We start from the raw sequence: 17,733 nt of genomic DNA, 5'->3' as shown, positions 1-17,733 counted from the left end.
GATGAAAATTCATAGCTCTGCCTTAAAAGTGTGTAGCCTAGGAAGGAACTAGAAACTGAAGTGGACATCTGTTGTGTTTTGGCTTCCAGCCCTCGATCCCAACTTCCTCTTAGTAAATCACTCCCTCTTTTGGGAAATCCCCCATACTGTGAGTTTGAGATGGGTAGTGCTCTTTCACAGCACAGCAACCAAAGTTGCTAGGCGCTCCTTCCCCCCTCCCTTTTCATTCCTGGTCCAGCCACAGGGTGGGCACAGAGTAGACCCAGCCAATCAGATAGTCTCTGGGGACATGGAATCTAGGTTGTGTTGTTAGAGCCTTGGGCATCACTGGAGGTTTGAGCCATCATGATATCGGCAGCGGTGCCTCTGGTTCTTGTCCATTTTTCAACTCTGGCCTTCACCTAGTCTTTCTTTGATTTTGAGAAACCCTAACACCATTCCAGTAAGTTTATTTTTAACCCTTAAGATTTCCAGAGTTGGTTTCTGTGGCCAACAAGCAAATCCCTTGCTGATGTAGCAAAGCTACTTTTTAATACAAAGATGAGAAACCTACCCCAACCATTTCAAATAAGTGGAGAGTTTACTATAGAAACCCAGTGAGCGGTACGGGAAGTGGAGATACTTAAATTTAAGACCAGATGCCATTACAGGAGAATCTTCATGAAGCTTGAGTTTAAAGCACAGTCCTGGGTCTAATGAATCATCAAGTATATAGCAAATACTATAGACCCTAGCCCAAGCTCTAAAGGAATATACAATAGTAAACTGATAAGCGAAGTATTAGAGTTTATGACGAAAACTATGAAAAAATGAAGATGTATTTCCTAGAGACCCAAGATGATTTTAGGACCCTCAACCCAGGAGCTACTATTAACATGACTACTATCCCAGGTATGTCAGCTCTTTCTGTCCCACCACCAAGTGAGTTCCGGACTCCCTATAACACATATTTTCTATAACGTATTATAAGCTTCTTATTATAAGCTACAACACATTATAGCTTCTTCTTATGCAGATTCTGATGCCTCATAACTTAAGCTTTTACATCATAACATCTGCAGTGTCACAGGTTGAGTCACCTGGGAAGCAGACACTGAGATGGAGACCCTCAGATGAGTGGTTTATTAGGGCATGCCCTTGGGATTCCCACCTGAGGAAAGGAAAAGAAGTTGCCAGAACTGGGTGGAGAGAGAAGTGGAGTTGTAGTGCAGTCTTGACTTGCATGACCTACTTGTCCTAGTTTACCTGGGACTTTCCAAATGTTAACCCTGAAATGCCCAGGTCCCTGTAACTTTCTATCCCAGGCAATGTCAGATGGTTGGTCACCCTCGTATTGCCTTGGTCAACTCACAGGTCACTCTGAAGCTGAGATAGCTCTTCAAAATTTCCCACAAGATTGACCCTGCTTCTGTGTCAACCAGACATTATATATGGGCCCCCTTGGGGAGGGTGCATAATCTTGGGTGGGGAGGAGGGAAAAATCTTCAATAGACATATCCCCAAAGAGAGCTGATAATTGAGGGCTGTCTGCTGGTGTCCCTCCCAGCAGCAGAGGGAATGGATCCTTCATTCCTGAGTGGGATCTGGACCGCTATTCACAGCACTCACAACATCAGGTTCTCTGCATGTCATGACCTTTCAGCTTCAGTTCCTACTGCTCATCCCTGGAGTCCTTTCCAATTCAGATCCCTGACAGTGAGAATCTGACCTGACCTGGCCCAAATTGCAGGTCACTAACCATCTGGAGGTTGGCTTCCCTATGGTTGGAAGCAGGATCATACGGTAGAAACATACCCTTCAAGATTTATCCCTCTGACAGGGTCTGTGGGCAGGGCTAGAGGAAATGCTGTTGGTGGGCACGCTAAGTGGCATGACCAAATACCAATAAACAACTCTAATGTGCTATAGTAGATGGGGCATATATTAGTACAATTGACTCTTGAACAATGCGGGGGTTAGGGGCACCAACCCCCCCTAAGTCCAAAATCTGTGTGTAACTTTAACTCACCCAGAACTTAACCAGAAACCTTACTGGTAACATAAACAGTTGATTAACACATGTTTTGTATGTTGTATGTATTATATATTACATTCTTACAATAAAGTAAGCTAGAGAAAAGAAAATGTTAAGAAAATCATATGGAAGATAAAATACATTTGCAGTATTTATTGAAAAAAAATCCATGTGTAAAACATCCAGGTGTGGCCTGTTAGCTCAATTGTTTAGAGCGTGGTGCTAATAACACCAAGGTTGCCAGTTCGATCGTCACATTGGGATACCCCCACTGTGAGCTGCGCCCTCCTATTTCAGTATATGTGCTGCCGAAGCAAGCACAAGTTGCGCCCTTCTTAAAAAAAAATAAAAAAATCCATGCAGTCCAAACCTATGTTGTTCAAGGGTTAACTGTATAGAAGATGAAGTCTTTAAGTATCTAGTGGAGGAAATATGTATTTATACTCTTTGTGTACTGCGCCTAGGTCTACCTCGTCAAGCCTAGAAAGGTTCCCCACAGACTTGAGTTTGGAAGGATGAGCTAGGAGTAGGGGTCTGCCCAGCAGGTAGGTAGGGGAAGACACTCCAAGCAGAGACAGCCATATGAAAACAGGCACAAAAGTGTGAGAGAAACTAGCGTGGCCCTGAAGGGGTGGCCTTCCAGCCACCCCTGTACTCACTGCCTCCTAACCAGGTGCCTGCAAGGCAGTTTTGGCAGCAGCTCAGAGAGCAACATGCCACCCAGTGAATCATCTGGGGCACTCCCTGTTCCCACCTTCCATGAGCTGGTGCCAGTGGGTTCTCTGGGCCAAGTCATGCGCCACCCTGATCCTGTTTGACTTGTGTACTCTGCCAGGGTTCCCGCAAAGGGTGACATGGCCTGGGGCCCCCGCTGTTCATCAGGCAGAAGTGGCCACCAGGTCAGTACAAACGCTCGTCCCTCCTCACACCACAAGGCTCCCTCTGATGGAAGCTGGGCCGTGGGTTGCGGGGGCAGCAGGAGGTTTTGGTTGCCAGTTTGGCTCTGGAAAGCAGCTCTGCTGTTCCTATTTCAGCACTAAGAATGAAAAGATTCCCAGGAGAAGGAAAGGACGTTCCATCCATGGTTTCCAGAGACACAAAAGCTTGTTGACTTTTGAAGACAACAATGCAGAAGACATTACTACCCAGCAAGTTTGCAAGCTATTAGCTAACAGTTACTGAGCACTTATTATATGCCAAACAGTATTTTGTAGGAATAAGTTCATATAGTCCTCAGAAAAACCCTGTAAGACAGACACTAATATACTTCCATTTCTCACAGGAGGAAATAGAAGCACAGAAGGGGTTAAGTGGCTGCCTAAAATCGCACGTCTTATAAGTGGATTTGAGCATCTCTCTCTCTCTCAATCACCTCATTAACCTGTATTCTGATGATTTGACATCTTCTGAGGTAATCTCTGAAAATGTGCTATGATTTATTAACACAAAGTTCTTTCAATTCATCGTCATATTAGTCCAGTGAGGGAGTCCAGACAAGTGTAGTTACCCATTTTGCAGATGAGGAAATGGAGGCTCAGAGAAAATAAAGTGAATTAATAAATGATGAGTGGCTGGACTGGGACCTCAAAGGGTCTCAAAGGGTTCTGCTTCCCAGTCTATACTGTTGTGAGTCCTTTCAAAGGGGCCTAAGAATATTCTTATTCAAAAGTACGTAAGGAATATTCATACCCTAAAAGTACCTAAGAATGACCACACATGGGTTCTGTGCTTGCATTTAATATAGTGAGTATTTCCTAAAGTATAAACATTAAACAAAACGGGAGTAAAGTGGATGGGGAGTAAAGAGGTCTGAGCTGGAAGTCAGGACTCCTGGGTTCTAGTCTTTTCTCCATCACAAGTCCTGGGGACCTTGACTAAGTAACTTACCTCCCTGGGACCTCATTTTTCTCTTCTGAAAATCCAAGAGGTTGGGTTTTCATGAACTTACTGTCCCCTCTGACTCTTAGAGATATGATGGTGATATTGTAAGACTAGGTTACCTAGAAATACTCAAATCAGCATAGTCTCAGGATGGAGCTGTTGAGATACCAGCAGGTGTGTGGCAGCAACCAGCCCATTCATTCACAGGTGTTCCCTGCCCGGCCTCAAGATGATCTAACTGGAATGGAGGGTTTCAACTAGGGTGTCACGGGACTTTTTTTTCTTTCTTTAACCTTGGAGGCAGAGGAATCATTTTTTTAAAAATCAAAGCCAATTTACACATACACCTTCTTGGACAGGTAAGTTAGGCCATCTCACCTCTGTAGATATAACATGGGGGTCGTGCACTTGCTGCCCGTCCTTCTGCCTAGGGAGTGGTTAAACCTTCCAACTATAATTGGAGGTAAAATTCCTTTTCGATCTGTTTTTGTGTCATCCTCCTAGTTGGACTACATATTTGTCCACCTGGGTTTGTCAGCGTTTTCTGTTGGTAGGACTATCTCTGACATTCTAGACACACGCTGGCTGACGCTGTCCCTCAGGTTTTCCCCACCTGGATTCAGTCCTTATTTTTCAAGTTAAATGTCTCTGCTGAAACAGCTGTAGCAGTAAGTCCTGCTGCTGTTCTTATTCTTTTTTTTCACCAACTTCATCTCTGTATTTTCACATTCATGTATCCTATTATACTCCTCGCCATAGACGAGTGTTTCTGAAACTTGAATGATGTAGTACTACTCCTTTCATCAGAAGAAAAAACGTCCTGTGGCTTCCCCACCACCACCACTCTGCTAGGATTGACTTGAATTATTTTTCTTTTCGTATCATCTATACATATGCAAATATAAAAATAGGTCTAAAAAAATTCCTTAGATTCCCAGCCTTCATATGATATATAAGACCAAAACAATCTTCTAAGTGAAGAATAAACAACACTACAAAATCCTAACCGTGTCAATTTACTGTGGTGGACAATATTGTTTGAAATTGCTGAAATTAAATTTCTGCACAGAGTGTGACGGTGGTAGGGGCTACGTGGCATGGCCTCCTTTGAGTTTGGCATGCCTCAGCCACGGTGTGCCACGTGAGGACTCACTTTTCCCAACCTTTCTGCCATCCACACTACCATCAAGTCTCCACTTGTTCATCGTGCCATCTGGCTTTTGCTGATTGTAAACACATCATTTACATATTTTAAAATAAAAGTCATAAATATTTAAGGTGTGTGACACGATAATTTGTGATACACTGTGTGTGTGATACACAGTGAAAGGATTCCTACAGTCAAGTTCATTAACGTGTCTTCCTTTTACATAGCTACCACGTTTTGTGTGTGACGAGAGCATCTGAAATCTATTCTCTTAGCAAATTTCCAGTATTCAATATATAGTATTATTAGCTATAGTCTACACGATTGACATTAGATGTCTAGACATATTCATCCTACATAAGTCTAACTTTGTACTCTTTGACCAATATTTCCCCATTTCCCATACCTCCCCACCCGTGGTAACCACCATTCCCCTCTCTGCTTCTACCGTGTTTCCCCAAAAATAAGACCTACCCGGACAATCAGCTTTAATGCGTCTTTTGGAGCAAAAATTAATATAAGACCCTGTATTATATTTTGTATTGTATTATATTATATATTATGTAAGATCCAGTCTTATACTATAGTAAAAGAAGACCGGGTCTTATATTAATATATGATATACTATATATATATATATCTCGTGTGTGTGTATATATATATATATATATATATATATATATATCTCGTGTGGGGGGGGCTTGTTTCCTACCTTGGCTATTGTGAATAAAGCTGCAATGTACAGGGAAGTACAGATATACTTAGAGGTACTGATTTCACTTTCTTTGGATATATACTCAGAGGAGGAATTGCTGGATCATCTGGTAGTTCTATTTTTAGTTTTTTGTGCAAATTTCTCTGCTTTCCATAATGGCTGCACCAATTTACAATCCCACCAACAGTGTACAGGCTCCCTTTTCTCCACATCCTCACCAATACTTGGTCACTTGGTATCTTTATTTTTATTTTTTTGTAATAACCATCCTATCGGGTGTGAGGTGATATCCCTTTGTGGTTTTGATTTGCATTTCCCTGATGACTAGTGATATTGAATACCTTTGCATATACCTATTCCTCATTTGAATGTCTTCTTTGAAAAAATGTCTATTCAAGTTCTTTGTCCATTTTCTAATCAGGTTGTTTCCTTTTTGCTATTGAGCTGCGTGAGCTTCTTATATATATTTTAGATGCTAACTCCTTATCAGATATATGGTTTGCAAATACTTTCCCCCAATTTGTAGGTTCCCTATTTATTTTGTTGATTGTTTCCTTGGCTGTGCAGAAAGTTTTTAGTTTGACACAGTGCCACTTGTTTTTGCTTTTGTTGTCTGAGCTTTTAGAGTCGTACCCAAAAAATCATTGCAAGAACAGTGTCAAGGAGCTTTTTTCCATATATTTCCTTCCAAAAGTTTTATGGTGTTAAGTTTAGTCTTTAACCCATTGTGAGTTGATTTTTGTGTATGGTGTAAGATAACGGTCCAATTTCATTCTTTTGCATATGGATATCCAGTTTTCCTAGCGCCGTTTATTGAATCGACTATCCTTTTTCCATTACATATTCTTGGCACCCTTGTCAAAAATTGGTTGGATTTTTGCTTGCGTTTATTTCTGAGCTCTCTATATTGTTCATTGGTCTATACGTCTGTTCTACGCTACATTATTTTTATGCCAGTATCATACTGTATCATTTCCATATTAAAGCTCTCTGTTCTTTTCTCATTAGCCTGTAATAATGTAGGCTTAGTACCATTGTGATAAAGGCAGAGGCACTACCAGGCTACTAGGTTATAAGGTGGTTGTAGTGTTTTTCAAACTGGGTAACAACCTAATAGTGGGCCATGAAAAAAATGGAGTGAGTTGCAGCAAGCACTTTTTAAAAAACGATCTCGAAAAGAGAAAATACCAAAGAACATCACATGATGTCAGAATAAGTATTGCATACAGAAAGTTTTTCATACACACACACACACACACACACACACACACACACACACACGCTCGGGTGACTAGTAAAAAGAGGTGCTGGCCTGGTCTTTACAGCCAGCACTGCGAGCCCACTGTAGGGAGGCTGACTCATGGCTCCCAACAATACCAGGTCCTAATCCTTGGAACCTGTAATGTTATTTTATAAGGAAATGGGGTCTTTTCGGATGTGATTAAATGAAGACTTGAGATGGATACGTTACTCTGAGTTATCGGTGAGAGCCACACTTGCGCAATCACAAATGTTCTTAGACCAGAAAGGCAGAGGAAAGTTTGACACAGATAGAAGCACAGCGGAGTTAACAAGTTGGTTTTGACCCAGTGAAACTGATTTCAGACTTCGGGTAGGCAGAACTGTGAGAGAATAAATTTCAGCTATTTTGAACCACATAGTTTGTGGTCACTTGTTACAACAGTCACAGGAAACGACTACACCGCCCCCTCTGCTCTCACCTCTGCTGGTTGTTGCATTCTGGGGTGGTTGGAGGTGGGGGGGGGTAGATCTCAGAGGAAGCATCGAGACAAGGAGGTGACACTCAGGAGGCTCAGAGCTATTTACCAATTGGCTCAGAGGAGGTCCATATTTTCACAACGGGTGCAGGTGCACTGGCCTGGATGGGCTTCCCATCAACACCATTTATGTGAGCATGAATATCAGTGTATAGAAACCGGGGGTCGCCATGCAAAATGGATTACTTCTGTGGGTGGACGCCAAAAACAAAAAGAGAGAGAGAGAAAGAGATGGAACACCACTAATCCAGATGACCCAGAATGTGCTTGAACTGACTAACTTCTTTTTTTTCAGGTTGCCATCAATATCAAAACACCCTCATAGAGAAACTGTGGGCGCCCAAGATGCAGATGCTCAGGACTCTTCGACTCCAGTTTGAGAAACTCAGTAAGATCAGTCTCCCTGCAGCATCAGACACGTCTTACAGCTCTTCTTTACATCTCTTACACCTTGAGCCTAATTTGTGTGGGCTGATCCACCCACAGGCTGTGCCCATTACACTCCCTTCTTAAACTACTCTTGGTACCTGCTCCTAGACGTGGCACTTTCACATGGGCCACTTGCTCTAGAGGGCAGGGCTGAGGGCTCTGGCTTTGCAGGCTCAGGGCCATTCTGACCATCTGCCCTCACCCCCTCCACCACCTCTCTCGACCTCAGGGCCTCACAGTCTCTTTGTTCCACTGCTGTCTGTAGTTTCAAAGGACTGATTTATCTTAGCCCCGTGGTCTTAGAAGCAAAGATTTTAAGCAAAATGCTGCTTTAAAAAACAAACAAACAAACAAACAAACAAAAAATACTGTCTCTGAGGTATAACAAACTTCTTTCTCTTGGGCCTGATTCCTGCTTCTTCTCCTTGATTCTCAAACAGCTGTCCCCCATCCCCAGCTCTGATGCAAGAAGGGGTGGGGCCCTTACCTAACAAGCAAACACTGTGTTTGCACCCAAAACACCCCGATCTCAAGTGAAAAGCGCATTTCTGCACTCCTGAGTACCCTCTGTCCTGCGACTTTGTAGGTGGATTTTACTATTGCAATTATCAGTAGTTCTGCCTTCCTTATTGGCAGAAAAGTTTTCAGCAACCAGTACATGCAGTTCCAATCCCTGGGGCACCCTAAACCTCCCACCTCTTTCTCACCCCAGGTCATGGCCGAGCTCAGTTCCATGTTAGGGACACCACAGGTGCCTACCCTACAGTAAAACCTCCCTCTCCCTCACCCAGGTGTCATTCTTTCTGGCTACACCATTTCCTTACGCATGCACCAACCAACCCTACAAGTCACAGCCATAGCCCGGGATGGATTGCCCTTTACATATTGTATTCATGTACATGTGATCATCTGATCCTCACCACAGCCATGGACATTCATTATGTTTGTATCATCTCATTTTGCAAATGAAAAAAAACTGGGGCTCAGAGTTCAAGAGACCCATTACTCTATGTGATTCATCTGGGAGGTGGCACCGCTGGAGTCAGACCCCCATCTTATGTTCTAGATTTGGTCCAATTTCCACTCCACCTCTTTGCCTTATCTCCTTGCTATAGTAAAGCTAAAATGAGGGAAAGGGAGAGAGGAATTCTTTACTCTTTGCCTCCAACAGGGACTGTCATCCTGGAGTTACACAGAATCTTCCTTATCCTGAAGTTGAACGAGTGTAAACACTAGCATCATTCTTATGAGTAGTAGCATAGATGAAAACCTACCTGGTATAGTTTAAGAGTGTCCAGGGAAGGCCTTACCTTCACCCTAAAATCCAACAAGGTGGCTGAAATCAAAACTCTACCATTAGAATCCGTTCTTTTTGAGTCTCAAAGTCATGGGATAGCAGAACTTTGGGGTCAGATACACCAGGATTCCTAACCCATCTCCACAACTTAGCTGTGTGGCAGAAAGGGTGAAGACATTCTCTAGGGTCTTTTTTAAAAGGGCACTAATCCCATTCCTGGGGGCTCCACCTTCATGCCCTAGTCACTCCCCAAACCTCACCTTCAAATACCATCATATTGGGATTATGTTTCAACATATGAGTTTTGGGAGGGAGACACATTCAGTCTATAGCCGTCCTCTTTGGCAGAAAGCTAAGAGGTCCTGCTGGGTACTGAAGAAGGGCGAGCTGAATTCAGCTGCAAGGAGGGAGCATAGCGAAGGCTCACGGCATCCTGACCCACACACAAAATTGCATCAGCCTCTGGTGTGAAAGTGCATTGTTCAAACTGTGGGCTCCGAGAAGGTCAGCCCAGGTGTGGTGTGTATCTCCCCTCCAGGGCCAGCTCTGCTTGGGGAGGAAGCTCAGATACGGACCAAGTTTCACAATCCAGGAAGCTGAAAGGATCTCTTCTTTCCCAAGGCATCATAACCCGGCCTCCTGCTCCTCCTCTTTCACCTGCACACACGCTGACCAACCACACCCCCCACACTGCACCCAGACCTGTCCCACAGGTCCTTGTTCACTCCCACACCCTCAGCCTACACATCTGCTACCACGGTGAGGAAACTGGAGGGAGGTGCACCTCAAGTGACCCAGAAGCAAGGAGCCATGGAGGAAGTAACAGACCAACATGACAGAAGACACTAAATGAAGATAGCCTGCTCCCCCAGAGCATGTCTCTGCACTGGATTGCCATCTTGGCAGTGGTCAGGACTACCCAAAATTGAGATGACTTAGATGGAAAAGAACAAGCAACCTGATAATCATCATCTTCCCATCATCATTGGTAATTCTTTTTTTACCATGTATCTTTAGCGGGGCACTCTAAGCACTTTTCCCGTATTAATCTAGTCACTGAGCACTTCACGTGTCTAACTTCTTTATCTGCCTGACCCCAATGACCCAATAGAGCTGCGACTATTACCCCTCATTTTAAAGATGAGATGGTTCAAGCTCAGAAATCTAAAGTCATATGTTCAAGGTTACACAGACAATCCGTGGTGGACATCAAACTCAAGTCTCTGTATCATATAAACATCTTCAAGAGTCACTTCTAGAACTAGACAAAAGTGCCGGGGAAAAAAAGCCTGTGTATCCAGCAGAAGTCTGACCAATGGGTAATAGGAGAGAAGTGGAAGACAGATTCCCATGCCTTCAGAGGCCTCACCGGCAGGTGACCAAGATGGGCTTTCCCCACGGGCACAGTTGGAGAAGCAGACAGAGAAGGGAGTGTCTGTAGGACTGGGTGGGCCATTGACCAGACAAGGCACAGGCTTTGGAATTCTCCCTGCAGTCTCTCTCCTTTCAAATGAGTCCCCTGGTCTTTCCCCACCCTAGTTTTACTTTCTGCAGCAGAAGGTAACATTGGGGCAGATTTTGTCCCCTAGGACTTTAATGCATGTGTCCTGACTCACGCTGTCATGGTTCATCTTATGTGTCAACTCGACTGGGCTAAGAGACGGCCAGACAGCTGGTAAAACATTATTCCTGGGTATGTTTGTGAAGACATGTCTGGAAGAGATCAGCATTTGCATCAGCAGGCAGAGTAAAAAATATCACCCACATCAATGCAAGTGGGCATCGCCCAGTCCATTACGGGCCTGAGTAGAACAAAACAGGGGAAGAAAGGCAAATCCTCTGCTTGAGCTGAGACATTCACTCTCTTCTGCTCAGATAATGGAGCTCCTGGTTGTTAGGCTTTTGGGCTCAGACCAGTACTTACACCACCAACTCCTGATTCTCAGACGGAATTATACCTCTGGCTTTTCCTGCTTCTTCCACTTGCAGACAGCAGATTGTGAGACTTCTTGGTCTCCAAAACCATGTGAGCTAATTCCTAAAATCAATCAATGAATCAATCTAGCTAGCTAGCTAGCTAGCTAGCTCTTATCTATCTATCTACCTATCTATCTCTTATGGGTTCTGTTTCTCTAGAGAATGCTGACTAATACATACTCTCTCCATTTTAGGCTCTGTGCTGCTCCCACCCCTTGCCCTCTAGTGACCTTTGTGTCTAAACTAACAGTCTGTAGACCTTGAACCTTTCTTTGCTCTAACCAAATCCATCTTCAAGGATGCAGCTGATAACACTGTTCAGTGAGCTCACCCCACTCTGCCAGCTATGAGCTTCCCACCAGAGTGTGACAGAGAGAAAGAGCATGGGTTCAAGTCCAGATCCTACCAGGTATGGCTGGTGACCTTGAGCAAACCACTGTACCTATCTAAACCTCCTTGTTTTATTTGTAAAACAGAAAATCATGGGTGGCTGTTGCAGTTGATATAGAGGTTTTCCTAAGGATTTAATAAAGGACAAGAGGAAGAAGGGCTTTGGAAAGCATGTACCCCATTTCACTGCAGGTTAATTGTCACAAAGCTGCATCAACATGGCCCAGGGTCATCCAAGAATGATGGATGTTAGCCTGTTTTCTCCCCAGCATCTGGTCCCCCTTCTTTTGCCAATAGTATCCTGACATCCCTGTGGGGGTCCAGTCAATGTGTGTTGGATAGGATTGACCCTATATCATCTCCAGGGATGGGCTCTACTAACTCACATCAATAAGGATAAACCTTCCTCCTGGACATCATGATTGGTTTAAGGAAGAACATGTAACTCAGTCTGAGCTAATGAGGGGGCCATAGTCCTCAAACATGTGTAGGAGCTACCAGAAGACATGATATCTTCCCTTAGAGAGCGTGAGGTCTGACACTTCATAACTCTTTGCTAGCATGAATCAAGAGCCTGGAAGTGCCAGGGGAACCACCATGTGAAATCTAAGGATGAAACCCACGCTGTAGGAGGCAGAAGGCGAGAAACGGGGTCCTGATGACCTCAGTTGGTTGCTGGAACAAACCTTAACTGATGCCATCCCAACCACCAGACGTTTTCATTTGTGTAACTAAATAAATGTCTTCCACTATTTAAGCCAGTCTGAGTTGGATTGTCTGCAATTTACAGCAGAGCACTCTGCTACATCATTCCTCTTGCTGATCCTCCCCTTCCGTGGCCAATGCTGGAGGCTTCTCTCACACAGGGAAAAAAAGCAGAGAAGGGAAGAAAAGAGGAGAGGAATTGAAAGCCAAGTTCGTAGATTGGACTTCTTGGTAGCTGCTCTGGAAAGAGGTCCAACAGGAGACACTCGGGGCTGTTGGCCAGAATAAGTTCCAGGGTTATTTGGAAATGTCAGAGCTCCATTCTCTCCCATCTCCCACAGATAATCAACAGTTGGCTGGGAGTGCTAATCCCCACCAAACACAGCCAAGGAAATATCACTGCTCTGGAATCCTGAGTCTTTCCAGAGGTACAAACCATCGTGTTCGGAGAGAGTTCCAGGGCCTGGGACAGAGGCCACCTCATGTTAGTGAGCCATCTAAAGTACCACGAGCCGTTTCACAGGCACTGGGAGAGCAGCCTATAAGCAGTCCTGCTTGCTCCTGGCCCTCTATGCCCCAATCTTACCCCAAAGGACATGAATATTGAGGCCTGAGGGCCAAGCTCATCGACTGGAGAGCCTGTACAAGAATTCCAGCGCACAGCACAGCCTCTGCTGTTAGCAGGATTTGAGACAAAGAGTGAGGCCTACTGATTCCTTGAAGTGCTTCGCAAGAAGCTGGAGATGAGTAGGACCACCTGAGGGGTGGCTGAGTAACAGTCAATAAGCCAGGACATCCAAAGGGCTGGGCCAGCTCAGGGGCAACTTGGGCAACAGCCAGCCCCTGAGGTTCCAAGACAAGGGAACACAGCACAGCAGCAGGGGGTTAGGGAGACGGTCACTACCCAGGGGGCATGTCCACAAGGGGTAGAGCGCCACCCCCCAGTCTCCAGAGCCAACACACACCAGCTGTGTGCCCTCAAATGATCTCTTGGAGATTCGGTTTTTCATCTGAAGAATGGGAATATTAATTCCTCCCTTATAAGATTGTTTCTGACGAATAAGTGCATACCAAGTGCTTAAGACAGTGCCTGGCACACAGCTGAGCTCAACACAAGGCAGTGTGGGGTCACTGGAGAGAAGGGGAGCTAGGATTCAGAGGGGAGGCTGGCATGGTGAAGGGGCTGTGAGCAAAGCAGGAGCCCAATCTCACCCTCTCTAATCATTCAACACTTAGCATCTCCTAGCTAGAAATGAAGGAATGGATAAGAGCCTCAGTGAGGCTAAGTGCCCCCAGGGGCTAGGCTGAAGCCTTCCATCCAGCTATAGGGCAGGCTCCTTCTGAAATTGGAGTATGCAGGTCTCGCAGGTCTTACTGGGGAACACTCAGCAGGCCGCCACCACAGAGCCTAGAGACATGAGGCGGGACAGATAGCAGCAAATGGAGAGCAGTGGCACAGTACAGAGCTGGCCACGTGGATACCTGTTCATGGCCCTCTATTTTCTGTTCTTTTTGGTGTCATGGGTTCATCAGTGAGTTGGAAGGAAAACCACGGAGATGACAGTCTTTGTCTCTACTTGTGTGGTTCAGAATTTTCGTAACCAAGTGCCCTTGAATTTTCACTCATTTCTGTGTTTTGTTTTTAAAAGTTAAAGAAAATCATTTTAGAAAAAAAGAGAGAGAGAGAGAGACTGTGTTCTGCAAGAATGTACTTGTGTCCTGTGGACCCACTTGGAGCCTCGGCTGCCTGGCTGTAGGTCAGGAGGGCCATGGGGCAGAATGCCCAGAGCCAGTCAGCGGCATTGGGGACCTGGCATCATTACATGCCCAACTTCGGAGCTGTGTGATCTTGGTTGTGTTCTCCAACCTCTCTGTGCCTTTGGTTCCCACCTTTTAAAACAGTAGCGATAATCGTAACTTAAATTAGCTAATATGGATAAAAGCACGTAAAACAGTACTTGGTAGAGATCACAGTGTTTGCAAATACTTGTGCTGGTCCACATCACCTGGGCTGCTGCAGCTCTCCCCAAACCCCTGAGCTCCCCATGTGGACACAAGGGCCTTCTTAATTGCTCAGTTACAGACCAGGCTCTGGCGCAAACTATGCATTTACTGAAGGCTTAATGTAGCTATTAGGATTCTTTTGGTTACAAGTAACAGTAAACCTGCCCCACGCTGACATCACAAAAATGAGATTTTTACGAGTGTACATAACTGAAGAGTACATAGCTTGGTTCAGATGCTCACAGGATGAGGTCAGGCTCTAGTGTCACTCTCTCAACTTGGCTCTACTTCATGTGTTTACTCCATTCTCAGACAGGATCTCCTACTCATGGTCACAAAATGGCTGCCAATAGCGGCAGGGGCCACACCATCCCTGGCTAACCATTTAGTGAGAAAAGAGCGAGATTTCTTCCCTACAGACAACACCTTCGTTCAAATCTCCTTGCTTCCAATTGGCCTGACTTGGTCCTGGAGGAGTCACCAACGTATTGATGGGCGAGGTCTGGGTCAAGTGTCACCCCTGGAACTAGAAATAGAGCCACGTAGAGAAATGCATGTATGCATGTAGAAATATACATGAGGGGCTACTCCCCTCCACAAAAAAACGTCTGCGATATTTGAGGATAGCAGAAGAGAACTCTAACATAGAAAGGAAAAGCTCTGCCTTCTTTTCCATTCACATCTCTAAGCAGTTGATCTTCTCTTTCCATTCCAAACGTGAGAGTCAAGGCAGTTGTATCATGATGGTTAAGAATCCATACTTGGAGCTGGCCCTGTGGCTCAGGTGGTTGGAGCGCCGTGCTCCTAACCCCAAGGTCGCAGGTTCGATTCCCACATGGGCCAGTGAGCTGTGCTGTCTACAACTAAGAATGTGAACAATGGTTCCCCCTGGAGCTGTGAACAGCAGGAAGTCAGTGTGGGCCAACACCCAGCGACTTACCGCCTTGGGCCTCTGTCACCTTGTCTGTAAAACAAGGCTGAAAATCCTACCTACCTCATGGGGTTGTTGTGAGAATTAATGAGATGTTCAGGCCAAGAAGCGTGTGACTGGCCCACAATAAATAATGAATTTGCACTTGTAATTGTTACGAATGAATGGGTATTCCTACTCCAGCTCTGGTCATCTCACTCAGTGCTGGGTTGTGTACTAAAAGCCTTCAGGAGAGAGAAGACCAGGCAGACTAAAGGCAGGGAGGGCGCTCAGTGACTGATCAACCCCTTCCTGAGAGTCAAGGAAGAAGCCATGAGTGTCGGACCCAGGAAGGCCCAGCTGGAGGGCAGGCCAGAGGGCAGGACTGGACAACGCTAAGGAATTCCTAAGACGTGCTCCCTACCCTTGAGTTCATAAGAACTCCACAGCACCTCTTTTTGCCTTCAGAGCCCTCTCTCCTGAGGAGGTAGTGGAAAACACCATCCAAATAAGGCCCAGAGCTGTGCTGGAGTTTGCATGCCGAGTGTTTATATAGATTAAAACATCTCTGTTGACTTGCAGCTTAAACCTCCCAGGCTTTGCAGTTCATCAAAGTTTAATGTTCTGTTTCATGATGTTTCCTTGCCATCGCTAAGTGGCTCTGTCAGCTCTTAGTAGGGAAACTTCCCCCTTTAGGGTACATTTCCCCTGCCCCGAGCAGGGGAGCCCCGTTGCTAAGGGCATCTGTTCTGTTTGCTTTTGAGAAGTACAGATGTGAATAGTCACCAAGTCGCATCTTTGTTCTGCTCATCTGGCAGCCGGGCAGTAGGCTGATGTAACAGCTGCAGAACACTGGGGCTCCCCGAAGGGGGAAGAAAAAGAAAAGAAAAAAGCCAAATGTAGCCCAGGAGGATATGCCAGCATTCAGAGGCTTCCAAGAATTGGATCTATTCTTAGGAATCTCACTCTACATCACTCCTACGGGTGTGGAGGTTGATAGGATCCAATTCAGTTCAACCCACATTTGTTGAGCCTTCAGTGGGCAGCTGTGGGGGGAAGATTGGGGCTCAAAAGGATCACTGAGTTTCTGCCCATTGCAGGAGTATATTCTAGTAAAGGCGGGAGGCTACTGGCTGGGGAAGAGCTGCTTTTACTGTGAAGGGATCCAAATTGCAAAGTGTTGATTTGTGTCACATCCTTATCAGATGACAGGGCCAGGATCTTTATCAGTAGATTCTCAGTTATTACGTGAGCTAAGTTACCTGCTCAGGTGAAAACTACAGACACCACTGGAGCATGCAATGGGTTTCCTGCCCTGTGAAATCACAAGATGAGGAACAGACGTGCAAGAAACATTGTCAAGTTGGTGACTACCTCAAACTTTACCTCAAAATTAACTTCCTATATCATAATTATGCCATAAAATAAGTAGAAGAAAGCATAGATGGATATTAGTCCCAATATAATCCATCTCATCGTCTCCCTTTGATGCCTCATTTGTCCAAGCCACTGTTATCTCTCACCTGGGTAACGGCAACAGATTCCTAACTGGTCCCCTTGCTCCCACCTTGCAGAGCCCACCCCTCTTTTAGTTTATTCTCAGTATATCAGCCAGGGTAATCTCATGAACACGTCAGTTATATGTGTGCTCAAAACGCTCCGGTGGCTTCCCACCTCACAAAGGGCAAAGGCCAAAGTTCTTCCAGTGAGTGAGTTTCAGGGCCTGACATGACTTGTGCCCCGTGTGAGTGAAGCCACCTTGGAAGTGGCTCCTCTAGCCCTTGCTGAGCCATCATATCTGAACATCACGTGGAGCAGAGATGAGGTTTTCCTTGCTGAGCCTATAGGAATTGCAGAATCATGAATGAATAAACCATTTTAATGTTTGTAAGCTACCAAGTTTAAGGTGATTTGTTAGATAACAGTAGAAAACCACTAAGATTTCACATTTAAAAAAATAGTTCACTGCTGATAAGATTTAAAAGCCATTATTGTAAAAAAAAATCAAGGAAAGGATAAACTTTTACTATGCATTAAATTTCAAAAGGCTAAAAAACAGTATGGGTAGTATTTTTAAAAACACTTTTTAGTATACAAGGCATCTATAACGTTCTTCTGCAGACTGAATTTTCAATAAACTGACTTCTATGATGGGTATAAACAAGTTGCAAAATGCAATTCGAGGTTTAAACAAAATTGCCAATGATTTATTTGCTCTAATTTCTTTATAGAGAGAAAGAGAGCAAGAGGGGGAGAAAAGACATTCTTTCATTTATTTTTATCCCCCCGTCCTTTTAAAATAGACAATGTCCTCAAAAGGGATAGCCACAGCTGAAATGTAAAAAAGAAATAGAATAAATTAATTCTTAAGCTGAGCTACCAAAAGCCCAGTTCCTGGTGACTTAGGAAATTGGGACAAGTTTTGGGTGTTTTTAAATGTGTTTTGTTTTGTTGCGGGCAGCAGTGGTGGTGGTGAAGGTGGTGGA

This window comes from Rhinolophus hipposideros, assembly GCF_964194185.1.
Source record: "Rhinolophus hipposideros genome assembly, chromosome: 1".
NCBI classification, from domain to species: Eukaryota; Metazoa; Chordata; class Mammalia; order Chiroptera; family Rhinolophidae; genus Rhinolophus; species Rhinolophus hipposideros.
The sequence above is the reverse complement of the archived record's forward strand: the minus strand, read 5'-3'. Positions refer to the sequence as shown.